Source organism: Palaemon carinicauda, chromosome 8 (assembly GCF_036898095.1).
Source record: "Palaemon carinicauda isolate YSFRI2023 chromosome 8, ASM3689809v2, whole genome shotgun sequence".
Taxonomy (NCBI): domain Eukaryota; kingdom Metazoa; phylum Arthropoda; class Malacostraca; order Decapoda; family Palaemonidae; genus Palaemon; species Palaemon carinicauda.
The window spans coordinates 118,380,655-118,393,972 of NC_090732.1; the positions used below are offsets into that span (position 1 = coordinate 118,380,655).

General features: G+C 43.3%; 1 protein-coding gene across 2 annotated transcripts in view; it reads right to left on the minus strand.

The window, feature by feature from the left end:
• Positions 1-10,448, minus strand: part of LOC137644954 (uncharacterized) — a 376,735-nt gene extending 366,287 nt beyond the window's left edge. The window contains exon 1 of one of the 2 annotated variants that reach the window (XR_011045240.1): positions 10,019-10,439. The gene's annotated coding sequence lies outside the window, so the exon portion shown is untranslated. Of the gene's footprint in view, positions 1-10,018 lie in introns of both variants that reach the window. The other variant, XM_068377830.1, reaches the window with a different exon arrangement.
• Positions 10,449-13,318: the final 2,870 nt, after the last annotated feature.

Below are 13,318 nucleotides of genomic sequence, written 5' to 3' on the forward strand. Positions count from 1 at the left end.
ATCATGATGTGTGTGCGGGCGCATCTGTAGACGAATTAGTGCGCGCATGCAGGAGAATGTCTCCGAGCGCGCGGGAGATTGTTGGGGCACGTCTTTAGGAGAGAGAGGGCGTGAGTGCGCATGGCGCGCACGCGTATCTCTGTGCGTGCACAGGAGAAAGATGGCGCGTAGGTGAGCGCAAAGCTGGTGAGCGCTGGTAAAAGTTGGAGCGCAGATGAGGGCAACAGGGTTGTTGCCTCACCTACAAACTTGCGTGAAGGAAAGTGATGGCACGCAGGTTTTGACTGGCACGTCGGTTGTAGCACAAGATAGCGCTCAGGAGAGCGTGATGTGGAGGGCACGTTGGAGCGCAGGAGAGCGCTGTTGCGTAAGGAGAATGTTGCCGCCCAGGTAACTGGCGCGAAGGTGAGCGCTGGCAAGCGCTGCCGCACAGGTGGGCACTGGCGCGTAGGAGAGCGTGGGCGCGTGAGCGTAGGGCTCATTGGTGTAGGAGAGCCCTGGCACGCAGGAGATCGTTGGCGCATGTGCGCATGTGGGCGCGCATAGCGCGTAGGAGATCTCTAATCTTGTGGCCGTGTAGGCGCACGTTGGCACGTAGGCGCATATTGGCGTGTAGGCGCATATTGGCGCGTAAGCGCGTGAGGTTGCTGCCCTACGCAAGGGCGAGCAAGATGGGTGGTGTGCTGAAGCGTTGGAGCCTGACGAGGTGCTAGTAGGCGCTGGTCAGGGTGCATGGGCGCGTGGCGCCCAGTACGATGGTGCACAAAAGCGCACTTTGGTGGAGCCTTGTTGGGCCCATGCAGGAAAGGCGATGGAAGGTCGCCAGGTCTGTCGGATGGATGGTCGACATGTCCTTTAAAAGGATGACCCTCCACCGAAAGAGATCGCGAACAATCTGCAGAGAGGTCCACGACCGAAGTCACAAGACTGGTTGCAGGTGCAGTGATGGACGGTCGGTCTAGAGGTTCCTCTGCGGGGGACTGCATAGACTATGTTGAACTAAAGAGGTGCCTCCTCACCACAGGTGAAGGAAGGCCTATAAGGCGAAGAGGAAGGCGAGCATTCCGACGGATGCGCCGTCTGGAGGTCGTTGGATCAGCAAGCTGACCGTCAGCAGTCCTCTGAAGATGAGTCTCTGTAAGTGAACTACCCCAAGGGAGAGGAACACTAGCAGGAGAGATTGATGATGAACTCAAGTTCCACCCCCAAAGGATGGTCAGGAACGGGGAAAACAAAGCCGACAGCTACCGTAGAGTCTGGAGTGGCAGAGGAGATGGGTGAAGCCGCATGAGACACCTCTGACACAAAAACACCGACAAGTGTCCGAAGATCTACCTCTCCCGGTAACAACGACTGCTTGACAGAAGCACCCATGTGGATGAGATCAAGCAAAGCCTCCTTGGAGGGCGAACCCATGAGCCCCAAGGAACACCAAATCTGAAAAACAAAAGTTAGTGACAAGGCTTCCCCCTGTGGGAGAGGTGGTGTTGCTTCGCTAGGGGAAGCAACCTCATCTCTCGAGACCCGGGGTTGGACAGAAATAAATCAGTCTACGCTACTACTCGACGGTTTCTTAAAAGAGACTGATCGAGTAGGAACTTCGGAGGAGGTTTGGGCGACGGAAGAAGAGGCCTTGGGTTTTTCTTCCTTCGAAGGAGAAACATCCCGCTTGGACTTCTTCCGCCGTCGCGAAAACCTCTCCCACTGGGAGGAAGACCACTCCTTACACTCACTACACTTGTTGATACTATCACACCGTTGGCCTCTGCAAGTAGGACAAAGGGCGTGAGGATCGGTCTCGACCGCCAGCATTAATGTTCCACAGGGGCGGTCAGGAAGACCAGGGCAGGTGCGCATGGTCGCAGAAGCCAACTTCAAACACACAGTCAAAAAGAAAAGAGAAATAAAAAAGCATTAATGGCTGCCAATTGTTGGCGAGGATGAAGAGCGCCTACGTCTGTTCACCATCTAAGCCAAAAGCAAAGTGAGCTCAATCTCAGGTGTGTGAGGGGGAGCGGTAGCAAGCTACCCTCCCTATCCCCCGCTAAATAGCGGTGTGGGTAGTTAACCCTCGTTAAAAATTAATGGCTCGTCATTTCAGCTACGCTGAAATTAATACCCCTATTAAATAGCGTGGTTTGTATTCTAGTTACGGAACAAACAAATTATCTACAAATTTGTCATTTGTTCCATAACTGGAATACAAAACATGCTATTTATTAGGGGTAACTCACCCATTAGGAAGGGTGGACATCCCTGCCAATCTGGCTTTTGGCTTTACCCGGGGGCTCCTTATCTGAGTATGTTTGTACTCAAAAATAAGGAGTCCCTGCTCCTCGCTAAAACCTTGCTACGCAAGGTCCGTGGCCTACGCAAGCTGTGTGGTGAGATATGCAGAAGTGTAACTGTCTAGGTAAAGTTATTCTGAGTCTTTTGTAGGAAAAACTATTGTAACCAAGACTTTCCCAATACCACCTCGTCAGGGTATGGGGATGCAACATTATTAGCTTAATACTAGGTACACAAGGGAACATGGCTTACCTGCTGTGGTTTGAGGTCAGCTTATACAGAGAACCCAGGATGCTGCTTTCTCCAAGAGAGGGGAGGATGAAAAAAAGAATAAGAGCCAGTCAAATCTTTTCATTCACGCAAACTAAAACCGGGTAGCAGTGCCCTCAACAATCTGCTACTTGTCCAATAAGGAGTTTGAGGTATACAACCAGCTGTTGTGCAGCCACCACAGGACCGATAAAGATCGTATCGAGTTTCTGTGGGTCACATCTTGCAGGAGAAAGGTTGTGAAAGTCACCTGGAGCATTCACACCCTTTCTTGTAACACCTGCTTCATAGTAATCTGCTTAAAAGGGCCAAGGGCATAGCTATGCCCCTGACATCGTGAGTCGACAAGTTGGGTGAGGATCTGGATTCAGGGCATAATTGGTGACTCTGTGAAAACAGCAGAGATGATGTTTTGGTGATCCTCCTTTAGTCTCTCCCAGTGCTGATGACAAGAGAAGGGACCAGGGTGGGCTGTTGCCTTTCTCTTAAGGTAGAGTCTCATACCTTACCCCGGGTACAGTAACAGATGATCTGGATCGTCAGCTACCGAGTGAGACTTGTGTAGGATCCGTTATCTCAGGAGACTGTCTGGTGACATACTCAGGGACGAAACTGAACGTTGCCTTTCACCCTTCTTATTAATGGGCAATGTCAAAAGAGAGACCATAAAATTCCTTGACTCTTATGGCTGCTGTCAAAGTGTGTAGGAACACTGACTTTTAAACCAGGTGAAAATTCGTTGCCTGGTGAGGTGGAACATAAGGAGGTCTCCTTAGAGACCGGAGAATTTGAGCCATGTTCCGAGAGGAAGGTCTCAATTCCGACTGGGAAAGACAAGTTGTAAGTCCGTATGAGTTAGGAAAGATCTAGCGATGAGAGGATGTCCCTTCCTTTCAGTTTGAAGGCGAGGCTCAAGGTTGAGTGATTGTCTTTACCTGTTGAAATTGAAAAGGGGGGTCTTTTCCTCTTGCATATACTCTAGGATTCCGCTACTGCTGGAATATAGGTATCGAGTGGAGAGACACACTTTCCCATGACACCAACCACACAAGACGTTATACTGCCTGGTAGACTGATGCTGAGGAATTCCTCAGATATCTAGACAACCTTTTCGCAACTTATTGCAAAAAGCCTCTGTGAGAGAGGAGGTACTGGGTAGTCTCCAGGCGTACAATCATAGCAAAGCTATAGCTTGTGGTAGATGGCAAAGTGTGGTTGTCTGTGATGTGGAGAGGGTTCTCTTGGAGACTCTATCAGGGGGTGCAGAAGGTTTGGAAACCATTTTGCGTAATGCCATAGCGGAGCTATGAGAGACCTTGAGAGGCTGACTGATGTTCTAGCCTTCTTGAGTGCCCTTCTCCAGACAAAACAGGGACGAGACGTAAACGTCATTGTTGTACCCACCGTTGTTGGCATGTTTCTTACCAGAGAGCCTTGGGGTCTAGGACTGGGGAGCAACGGAAGCCCGAGGTTCAGGGGCATTGCGAACTGATCCCTAGTTGGAGAAACCCGTAAAGTCGGGACTTTGTCGGCTACAAGGTGATCCAAAGACCATTCGGTATACCTTATCTGAGATGCTGTACACAGATTGTCGGCGAGCACATTCCTCTAGTCTGGAATGAAGTGGGCTGATGGTGGTACTGAGAGGACTTTGGCCCATCTTAGTATTTATAATGCTAGATGGGAAGAGGCTGCGAGCAAGTTCCTTCTAGCTTGTCGCTCTGAACATCTATGTTGTGTGTGGTGTTATTGCTCATCACATCACTCAGTGGCCTGTTAGGAACTGATAAGGCTGCTGAAGGACCGGAAAGTTGGCCTTCATCTCTTGGGAGATTTAAGAGAAGGTACTTTCAGACTCTGTCCAGAGGGGTGAGGTCATGTGGTGCACCACTATAGTCCCTCCTCTCTTTATTTGATGTGTCTAAGCACAGCATCAAGTCCGAGGGGTGGGGAAGGATGAGAAGGTTATACCACTCCGTAGATTCTCGACTAACACCCATCCCTTGAGGTTCATCCAAACTTCTGGTCCTTGGGGGTCAGAATGTCTGGGGGATCGAAGGCCTGATTCCAATCGGACTCAAGTTACTCTGGGCTGGGAGTTCTTCTCGTTTAGAGAAAGTTTGTGGAGATTGGTGTCTAGAATCATTCCCAGATACACCTGTCTTCTGAGTGGGAAGTAGGGAAGACTTCCGCAGGTTTACCTTGATCACTGGATCTTGGTAAAAAGACTTCAGAAGTTCCGGTGCTAATGCAAAGTTGCCACCGAGTCTGCTAAGATCAGTCAGTCGTCCAGAAACACAGGAGACAGAAGCCGATCCTGTGAGACCAGGATGGGTGTAGTGGAAAGAACGAAGCACAGTGCCCTGAACTGGTGTTTCTTGTTTGTCTAGACTGAATCTTCAATCTTTCCTAGATGGATGGTTTGGACCTGGAAGTATGCATCCTTTAGGTCCAGCGAGCAAATGAAGACCTGAGGTCTCAGCCCTTTTCCGAACTCCAACATGGTGTGGACATCGACCCAAAGGGACAGCTCCTTGAGCATCCTTTCACATGGGAGATTGTTGACGCTGGGGTCTTGACTCATGGCGTAAAGGATCAGACGTGATACCCTGTGTAAGGATTCTTCCCTGGGAGAGAACTCCTTTAACTGATAGAAGTAAGGCAATGCTTAACCCTACCATGTGCCCTGAAGGGATTGATGCTATTCCTTAGATCAGCATCAGTCTGGCGAATGTTAATCAATAGTTAACGGCTGGGTATCGTGGTTACTCTGCAGTTGGAGAATGCTCGCAAGTAATCACCAGTCAACAAGCCGCTGATGAGGGTTGTCGATCGTTTGCCGATCACTTTAGTGGATTGGTGTGATGGCGAACGGCCAGTAGCGAGAAGTGTGTTGTACACCTTCTGATCTAGGGAACCACGGGCAGAGGTTGACTAGTAAGTCCGAGTCATGAACTGCTGGCGAATTGTCGATGATCTGTGAGCCGAAGATGGTAACTGACAGGCAGATGAAGGCTGTCTGGTCAGTCAGCCAAGGTAGGTTGGCGATGAGTTGGTAATCTGCTTGGAGAGCCCTGAGAGACAGCAGAATGGTTTAATGATAGTCAGTTGGTGATGGTGAGCCATTGATGATGCTAAGCGATCGATCGCAGACCGTTGATCGGTGAGCTAGAGATCAGCAAGCTGACAACTGGTTGGTCAGAGATCAGCAAGCTGACAATGGGCTGGTCATCAGAGATCAGCGCGCTGAGGTCGATGATCGAAGAAAGATGAGCTGCCCATCGGCGATCTAGTGATCAGCAAGCTGATGACTGGTTATTGACTAGCAATCGGCTATCGGCACGCTAGCAATTGCAGATCGTTAGTAATTGAAGAGACTAGAGGTCACTGATCAGAGAGGGATGAGCTAGCAATTGGCGATCTGGTGATCGGCAAGCTAGTGATCAGCAAACAGTGAACTAGCAATCAGCAAACAGTGATCTAGCGATCAGTCGGTCGATGATTTCTTGTTTGCTGACGGTGGTACTGTCAAGGAAAAACTCCAGAAGAGACAGGGACCAAGGGTTCCCTGTGAGGAGTCTCGACCAATGCGTTTGATTCCCCTTGGAAGGTGGAATCTTCGGGATCTTGAACCCTTCTGTGAAGCCTCTTCCCTCTTTTCCCGGCGGCCATGCTGTTATGCGTTTGCGGGGAGAAGAATGGGATAATGGTGACCTGTCAAAAAGTTTTTATTCTTTTTGCCTATTGCTTGAGTGTGCAGAAGAGTACTGGAGCGATGGCACACAGGATGATGCTGGTGCCAGTTTCTACTGAAGCGCAGTTTGCGATGAATGCGCAGAAGAGCGCTGGTAAGCAGGTGAGCGCCAGCTCTTTGGCAAGAGCTGGCGCATTGGCGACCATTGGATCTGCGAGTACTGGCTCTTTAGCAAGAGCTGCTGCATTGGATCCGAGACTGCAACTGAGCAGATGAGCGCTGGCTCTTTGTGAAAAGCTGGTGAATTGGCGAGCGCTGGATCTGAGAGAACAAGCGAGCAAGAGAGTGCTGGATCTGAGAGCGCCCATGCGTCAGAGAGCGATGGCGCGCAGTAAGACACTGCGTAGGGTTTTGTGCAGTCTCCCTAAAAAATGCAGAATCACGTGACTAGTCGCGCAAGGGCGGGTGCCTGGACACACGACTGCGGGAGAGAACTCGCGCATAGGATAGCGCTGCCATGCTTGCGGGAGAGTGCTGGCACGCTTGCGGGAGAGTGCTGGCACGCTCACGCGAGAGAGTGCTGGCTCACTTGCGCGAGAGTGCTGGCGCGCTCGCGCGGGAGACTGCTGGCACGCGCGGAAGCAATGGCGTGCAGGAGAGAGCAAGCGCACAGAGATCATTGGCACGCAGGAGAGCACCGACGCATAGGACAACGATGGTGTGCAGAGATCGTTGGAGTGCAGGAGAGCACTGGTGCCTTCCTAAGAAATATCTTCGGTCAGCACCAGGTTCCACAGTGACCCTAACCAAAGGTCAAGCCATAAAGTAGCCAGCATGGCATACTTTGCGACCTTCTCCTGGTTCAGGATTTCCATAGTCGAGAAAGAGTCTTGAAGCCAGGAAAGTCTCTCCAGAGAAATTCCCTCTGTCAATCCTTGGATGACATTAAGGTACGGCAGGGGCGGCTCTCGGGACCAGTAAAAGTGCGCATGACCGTCAGGCAAGGACATTCACACACACAAACACAATCTGGAAGTAAAAGCACAAAAAGATTAATGGCAGTACAAAAACATCGGATGAAGACCGGAAGCAACCATTTATTGTCCGAGCCAAAAGCAAAGTGAGGAATAATCACTGATGTGTGAGCGAGAGGGGTAGTTACTACACCCAACCCATACTAACTATCGGAATAGGTGGTTAACCCTTGGTAATTTTCTAATGGCTCGTCCTTTCAGCTTCACCGAAAGCAATACCCATATAAAGAGCGTAGGTTTGTATTCCTGTTACAGAACAAAGGATAGAATAGTGCGCTCGAGTGTACCCTCAAACAAGAAAACTCTACCCCAAGACAGTTGAACACCATGGTACAGAGGCTATGGTACTACCCACGACTAGAGAACAATGATTTGGTTTTTCCGCACCCTTCTCCTAGAAGAGCTGCTTACCATAGTTAGAGTCTCTTCTAATCTTACCATGAGGAAAGTAGCTTCTGAATAATTACAGTGCAGTAGATAACCCCTTGAGCAAAGAAGAATTGTTTGGTAATCTCTGTGTTGTCAGGTGTAGGCTATGAGGACAGAGGCAACCCTCCTCGGTGTACCTGTAGGCACTGAGCAATAACAAGAGAGAGGGATTCAATGTAGTACTGTCTGACCAGCCAAAGGACCCAATAACTCTCTAGCGGTAGTATCTCAACAGGTAGCTGGTGCTGGCCAACCTACTACTATACCTATAAATGAGAAGCTAACATAAGACTAGAAAGCTTATTCAAGATTAGATTATACATAGGCCTATAACTATATAACAAATTTCAAATTTTGCTATACCATTAATATACTATCACATGCGTATCCTAACCAACATTTTTCAACAATTTCAGAAAAATAACATGTGATGATAAAACTACTGCATGCTTATTTTATGATAAAGTAAGCATTGACCTAGTTTTTTTTATTCTATTCATGACTTGAAAAATATTGAGTAACTGTTTGCAAAAGATTCTTACCATGAACACTTAGAATCACGGCATATGATTTGTACAGTACTATATCAAACCTATACGGCATGCAGTATTGCTAACCATATCCTAACTTTTAATATCACAAAACCTCCATTTACAAACCTAACAGGAAGATAGTGGCCACTTCTGAAAATGCAAAAAAAAAAAAAAGCTTCCCAGATTTATTAAACTAGCAATGGCACTGATATGGAGATGCTCCCTTAAACGTGGGGACAGTACAGCATGATGAAACTAACATTCAAGTACATTACTGTTTCTTTAGTACAACTACCATCAGAATATCTATTTCCAAAGTAAGAAAAGAGTTTTGCCAATGTACATTAGTAATGACATAGCTATGAAAGAGTATAATCAGCTGTTTAGGCCTACTGACTAGCTATAAAAACACAATCTGGGATAAATATGACACAGGTTATAGTTCTGTATCTGATGTAATAACATGGAAGAAGTTTTATCAGTTACCTTAGCTGTATATATAGTTTCTTTTTCTTTTCTTTTTTTGGCCTTTTACATAGTCATTCAACAGATTAGGCCTAAGTAGTCAACAATGCAAAGGTTATTCGAGAGATCAATGCTTGTAAAGTGTACCATGTCAATTATTGGGGCTCATGTATTATATATCTATCCTATATCCATTTATAGATAAAGCTGTTTTATTACATTTTGTGTATTTATAAGATAAATTTCCCTCTAACTTAATTCTTTTCATGAAACTTTTCCAGAAAATATTCTGATGTTGCTTACCTATTCTTCCACCAATGATGGAACAAAAAAGTGTGCAAGGGTAAGGGGGGGGAGGGCAAAGTTACAGGTAAATTGGGACACAGCAATTTAGGTCAGGTTAGGTGGAGTACCTTAGGTTAGTACATTTCCCAGAACCCCAGAAGGAAGTTAGGTCACAGTTTAAAAATTATGAAAAAATATCTTAACCCAACTTAGCTTAACCTAAACTAACTCAACTTACCCTGTCTTACCTTAACCTAACTACTTAAGAAATTATATGATGTACCTAACCCGCTACAAATTAATTCCGGTAAAATTATAGTTAAGGACGAAACATCCTCATAACACGAATACATCAGAATAGAAAACATGAATTGGGTAACACAAAATAAATTTACCATTAAATGTACTTAATGTTTCAACAATGTCGTTTAAATGAAAACAAACATATGTTAACATTCAACTTAGACATTTATTCAGAAGTAATCCCTTATTCTAAATTACATGACTTTTGGCATTTAATGAGAATTAACTAGCTGAAATAAAGAGCTTGGGATGGCATATAGGATAGCTTAGGCCTAGTTTTAATTCCGGAAAGCAAGGCATAATAATAGACCTAAGCTACACTTCCACAGATATCTACAGTACTATACCCAAGACACGGATTAGCGGCTGCCTTTCAAGTGCAGGACAGGTTACATTAGACCTACGTTAGGTTACTCTTAGCCTAATCAAAAGGTACCAACAGATCTTGAAATCTCCATTAAATACTCAATACTTACAGTTGGCATATTGTACATGCCATGCTCATATTTCCTATTGCAACGATCAAGAGCTCATAAGAATTCATAATCTAATACCAACCAGTAACATATACCAAAAATACAATGAGAAGTTAAGCTAGTTTAGTCCTACCGGTAGTAAGCTTAAACCAGATTAGATTACTGATAGGCCTACGAGTACCTAAAACTGGTTGGAAAGTATTCTTTCACATTGAAAAAAGAAACATTAAATAGACTTACCGTCCCCTAGTAAATGTGTAATCCGACCACTCCAAACAACAATTTCAAAGATTTTATGAAAATACCGAGAGATGATAAAAACTGCTGCCTGCTCTATTTCAGGATGAAGTGACCAGCCGCCAAATTTTCGACTCGATTCCTGACCTTAAAAAGCGTTGATTAACACTTTCCAAAAGAGTTTCACCACGTACACCTCTCAAATCCACTGTACACGTGATGTATATAACATATATATTATAGTTATATCGTTATCAAACAGACCAATGGGTCAGTGTTTCACATCTGAACTTCCATGATCAAAACATTGACTATAGACGAATGAGGTCGACTCAAACAAAAACCGATCGTGGGTTACAACGAGACCTTTTACTGTGCGCCTTTTGGTTTTGGAATGTATGGAAGGTGGCCAAAAGGAATTCAAGGTGCTCGATATTTACGAAATCTATCGTATAAATTATGGTGTCGTCTGCCATATCTATAGCAGACGAAATACCCAGATCAGGCGGGCATTTTGAAGCTTGGGCATTAAGACCGCTTTATAAGTCACACGATCACCGAATAGAGCACAGTATATATATATATATATATATATATATATATATATATATATATATATATATATATATATATATATATATATATATATATATGTATACATATATATATACAGTATATATTTATATATATATATATATATATATATATATATATATATATATATATATATATATATATATATATATATATATATATATATATATATACGCAAGTGTATATATTGTATTTGTTTCTTGGGTACTACAAGAAAGATACTATCTTTTTCTGGGTTTGACTACTACAACGATCTACCCACAGTCACCTTAAGACATTACAAAACTTAATAACCAGAGGACCAAGACGGATAAAAGGTGTCCCACCCCGAGATCACTCTTATACTAATTGAATTACAATGACTGACTATTAAAGCTAAAACAGTGTTAAGAACCGGAAGTCTATATCATCTAAGAGAATTAATTGCTACATATCTTGCAACCAACAAATCGTGGTGACACAAGGATGATGACAGATGGTTTCACTTAACTGGAACCAAGGTTTTCAATAAGAAACTGCAAACTGTCTTGCTTTCCAAGTACTTCGATAATCTAGAATTTGATAATTAATGTAGAATACGCACTATGATACTCTAGATACCCAAGTCTGTATACGATAAAGAGATCATTTAGGTCTTGTGGGGCACAAGTTTCCCTGTGTGATAGGACAAGGAAAACAACCTTCCGACGCTCACCGTTAACTCGGCGAATTCTACATCGGCTACGGACCCAAGAGCAAATGACCTTACTAAGAAAGTTGATCTAGCAAATATGGAACCAATTAAGTTAACACCGATGGCCCCCTAAAAATTATAAAATGACATGCTGAAATAGTTAAGGGAAAACTCGACTAGTAATTCAATCAACAAGATTCAATGAGAATGACCGACAGGAAAAAAAATGGGTTGAAAAGACACTTGAAGATATGCCAATTCTTATTACGAGCTCAAATTCAAATGGAAATTTTTTAAATTTTTCTGATGATAGGATCGGAGATGGCGGAGTAAATAAGCTTCTAACCATGGTTACTGACACTGAAACGAGGAAAACTGGAAAACTAAAACCTGAAATAAAGATGAGCCATGTACATTATATAACGATGAAAATTATATAGTTAATGTGTTGATTCAAAGGAATAGTTTTTGGTATCATATTCAAAATGTAGAAGAGAAGATAAATTTGTTATCCAAGAAAAGTGCTGCACATGGGACTACAACTTCATGCTGAAATATGATCCTGGAGTTCGGAGGGCTATTCATAATAATAGTGATGAAGTTATGTTGCGATGAAGTACATATAGCCTACCATGTGTGATAGGTACCACGCGATCACCTGCTTGCACTGTCAGAGGTATTGACATCTTGAAAAACTCTGTAAGTTCATAACTGATAATAGATTGTGTAGGAAATATCTCAGGTGAAATATACAAACTGCTCCAAGCCAAACAGAAACAAATGATCACATTTATGAATTTAAGAAATAGATTTTAGATTTGGAATTGACGAGACCAGCAGAGAATACGGATCATGGATACCAAGATCATCATTAATTTTGGCTATGTAAACATTCAATCTTTTGTATTAAGCCCATTCAAATTTTTCTTTTACATATTAACTATACCTGAAACATGGCTAAATGACTTCGGCAAGGCAAGATAGATGGAATGACCCCCAATACACATGTTTTCTTTCATATTCCGAGAGAAGGCAAATTAGGGGGAGTTGGGTTTTTCGTTCTCAAAAGCTATTCTAATCTTAAGATGATAAAGAGAACTATTTTAACAAGTTTTTCATATATGGAAATTAATCTTACACACAAAAGCGAAAAAACATCTATCATAATAGTTTACAGACCTCCGAGAACAAATAAAAATATCTTTATTGGGGAGTTCAGTATGCTCATTGAGTTGACTGACATGGAAATAAAACGAAAGTTGTTATTTGTGAAGATTTTAATCTTTGGAGGGATGACGTATCAAATCTTGATGCTTCAGACTTTAGTGTCTTATCAGAAAAATATAATTTAGCTAATAACGTTGATTGTGCAACAACTTTCACTGGACATACATTGGGCCTAGTTTTAAGTGATGATATGGATAATATAGTATCAGATATTGACATGGAAGTGAAGTGCACTATTTCTCCAGTGCACAAGGTTATAAACTTTTGATTAGCTTTACAGAAACACATAATGCTAACGGAAATAAGTTTTAGAAATAAATTAAATTTCTCTCTTTGTGTATTTATTGATGAAGTTACGAAGAAAATAAATGATGTTATCAATATTCCCTGTGGCTATTACAACCGACGTTTATTATAGCTTGAGAATAATTCGACATGAAACACTTCGTCTTTTCCTTAAAGGACTCTATACGCCTTTAACAGTATTATCTCAACTAGTGAACCGTGGCCACTTTCTCTAATATATGAGACTAATACCGGAAAATACCAGTAGCCTATTTTTAGCTCAGTTTTATATTAGTAAAACATTGAACATTTAGATAATTACAGTGTATCTATTGTACACTTTATTTTCTTTTCAACCTTATAATTATGTTTATAACATTACTTACATTATTCAATATTGGAAACTTACTCCCGTATCAATAGCCTCATATGAGTAACAGTTATACTTTTGACTTAATTTCTAGGAAATACAAGGAAGCTATCAGTTTATTATTGATGACATAAAGGAGCTTTTTCTTCTCTAA